Consider the following 3575-nt stretch of genomic DNA (forward strand, 5'->3'; position numbering starts at 1 on the left):
GTATCTGAGTTCAGTCCCCAGGACCCACATGGTGGAAGGAAAGACCTCACTCCTCCAAACTGTTTTCTGACTTCTACATGTGTGCCTTTGCACGCTCACCTGTGTGGATATGTGCATACATGCGCTCACACACACAAAGTATACATAAATTTAGTAAAAAAATTAAAATGGCCAATTGGTGGTGGCACATGACTTTAATCCCAGCACTCAGAAGACAAGGCAGACGGATCTCTGTGAATTTGAGGCCAGCCTGGTCTACAGAGTGAGTTACTGGACAGCCTGGGCTACACAAAGGTCCCTGTCTAGAAAAACCAACAAAAGAAGAATGAAAAACAACCAATACAAGGGCCAACAGGGCTTGTTAATCAAGACTGACAGCCTGACTTTGACCACCACAGCCATAAGAAGCCTCTTTGATGTCCATTTTTCTCTTGAAGTAATTGGTGCTGCCAGGAGTAGATGTGTCTCATTGTCACAAAAAGTCCTCTAAGTTTTTAAACATTTTAAATGCCATATTTTGAAGGTCTTTGAAAGATTTGAAAATCCCTATCTAACTGAAATATATTTCTGTACATTTATAAAATCTAACTGTCATGACTACAAGCTTGACTATTATAGATGATTATCTATTAACCTATATTTTATATTATATATTACATTTTTAAATGAACTGCACAGGGCTAGAGAGATGGCTCAGTGGTATTTCATGTCTTCAGAGGAAAGGTACAAGAGAGAAAGGGAGAACACGATCAGGTCTTTCTTGGAGGACAAGTTGAATATGAGCTGATAAAGCACAAATCAAGGGAAAGAGACATCTGCCTTCTTTTTCAGGGTATCACTGTGCAGCCAAGACTGGCCCCAAGCTAGCAATCCTCCTGTCTCAGCTTTCCTAGAGCTGGGATTATAGGAATGAGCCACCATGCATGGTAACTGACTGAACTACTGTTTATGCTGGTTATCTTGGGAAATTGGCTCTCCTGACTATCAAAAAAGTGAAAAAAAAAATTAAACCAGTAAGTATCTGTACAAACCACAGAATGAAATGTTACCCTTGCTTATAAAGGGATTGGTTCACCCTCAAGTATTAAATCCCATTTGAGGTTATTTGCGACACGCAAGCATTCATGCTCTGTGTGCGTTTCATTTTCAGAGCTTCATTTCAGCGGCACGTCTATCTGATAGTAAATTATGCACGAACTGGTTACCAAAATTAAAGGTAGAAAATGGTGATTGCAATGGTTCCACTTCCAGATTCATCAAGTCTCTTTGCCTGTTTAACACCCGTGCGCATTCCTTCCGGCGTCCTATCGGGAAGACAGAACACCCACTCCTTGCCCACCCTCCCTTCTCTGAAGCTTGCAGAGGAAATGATATTTATGGGGAACTGCCTGAAGTATTCGTTGTCCATCCATTTTTTTGATAAGTCATCACCAACCTGTTGTCTCACGAACCCCGCAGGAGAACAGGGAGTTATGGCAAGGTTAGCTGAGCACCCTCTATTGAAGGTGTTATCATTTCTGTCATGGGTATCTCTAACGACACAAGGACGGCATTGCCTAGTTTAAAGAAACACATCTTTTTACATCCTGCCTTTACTTAAAAGAAGAAAATCATTTGATAAGTGTAATCCATGTTGGGAGGCAGAGCTGGCATCTTCAGGCTTCAAAGTTATCTTTTCAGTTCCTCTTTAGCACCATAGGGTCATGGAAGCTTGGTGTTGGCCTTGGGGACTCCAGTTTGTCAGCTGAGATGTTATCAGTACTGTGGGCATGACGTACTTAGTACTGTACTCTGTGAGCACTACCCAATGCCAGTATGGTGCACTGTGGGCATGGTGCACTGTGAGCCTGGTGCACTGTGAGCATGGTGCACTGTGAGCATGGTGCACTGTGAGCATGGTGCACTGTGAGCATGGTGCACTGTGAGCCTGGTGCACTGTGGGCCTGGTGCACTGTGGGTCTGGTGCACTGTGAGCCTGGTGCACTGTGAGCCTGGTGCACTGTGGGCACGGTGCACTGTAAGCACTGTACGCTGTGAGCACTGTACGCTGTGACCACTGTATGCTGTGAGCACTGTACACTGTGAGCGCTGTATGGTGTGAGCACTGTACGCTGTGAACAGTACAGTTGGTCTTGGGAGAGTTAGCCGTTCACCACCTGGATTGTACATTTTCTCTGATGGTCAGGTTTCTGTTTTGATTAAGAACATTCAATTCCAAAACCTCCTGCTCTGTTTATTTATTATTTGTTTGCTGTTACATTTGTATGGGTTTGTGTGGGTGCATGTGGTGTGTGTGTGTGTGTGCATGTATTTATGCATGTGTGTGTACGGCTAGAGAAGAACCCGTATAAGCAGACTCCTCCCTGCTATCATCCGAGTCCTGGGTTTGAACTCAGGTCTTCAGGCTTGACAGCGAGCACCTTTACCTGCTGAGCTGTCTTACTGGTCCCACATCTGCTTTAAGGATCTATTCTGGCAACGCTGTAATGAAAGTATTTTATAAAAATTTCCTCCTTTTAAACGGAACTGTGAGATTAGCAGCTTCAAAGTGTTTTCTGTGACTTGCGTGTTCAGGGGAGTCCACCCCTGACTCTAACCCCAGAGCTGGAGTGTGCAGGGGTTCATGTGGTCACATGCCGCTGCGTTTGTGTGCCCGATGGGACTGGGCACGGAAGGCGAGGAGCTGAAGGAACAGTTTGGGAAAAGGTTATAAAAATGGCAGTGATTGTGCCTCTTCCCTCCAGATCCTCCTCATCAAGCCTGCGAGCTGTGCTCATCTGATCTGAATTTTGATGTGGCCACACTGCCTCTGCTTCTAGCAAAGCTGGTGGTCAAAAGGGGCAAGAGTGTGGTGATCATAGCCAATCCACCTCTTCATTTGCGGAGAATTAGAGCTATTCACTTGGGCGATGCAGACGTGCTTGCAAGTCTAACGTGAAGCTGCTCCTTAAAATCTTGTTAGTGAGGGCTGGCAGGATGACTCTGGATAAAGGCACCGCTGCTGAGCCTGAAATGAGTGTCTTCTTCATCTGATCTCGTCAAGTAGTAGCTGTGTGACCTTAAGCATTTTGCTTAATCTCTCTGTGCCTCAGCTTTTCTATAAAGGGATGACAATGATAATAATTAAATTTAGGCGCTGCACCTGCAACATGAGCTATGTTCATAGTCACCTTCAAATCTCATTATAGATGCCCGTGGATGTGCATGTGGTGTTTGTGCCATCCTGGTCTGCGGATAGGAACACGGGAATGCCAGTGCTTGTGTTGATTTGAGGGTTAGCCATAAATTGGAACCAAAAGGACTGTGGCAAAAGGTCATGCATCTTACTTGCTACTTACACCTGGCCTGACCCCCCCCCCCCGCAGGTCTGTGCACCATAATAGTTTGCTTGCAAGATAATGGGTAGTGGCACAATAGGGTATGTGTGTGTAACAACCAGTGTGAACAGTGACCAGTGTGAACAGTGACCAGTGTGAGCAATGACCAGTGTGAACAGTGACCAGTGTGAGCAATGACCAGTGTGAACAGTGACTAGTGTGAGCAATGACCAGTGTGAGCAGTGACCAGTGTGAACA

This window comes from Microtus ochrogaster, chromosome 6, assembly GCF_000317375.1.
Source record: "Microtus ochrogaster isolate Prairie Vole_2 chromosome 6, MicOch1.0, whole genome shotgun sequence".
NCBI classification, from domain to species: domain Eukaryota; kingdom Metazoa; phylum Chordata; class Mammalia; order Rodentia; family Cricetidae; genus Microtus; species Microtus ochrogaster.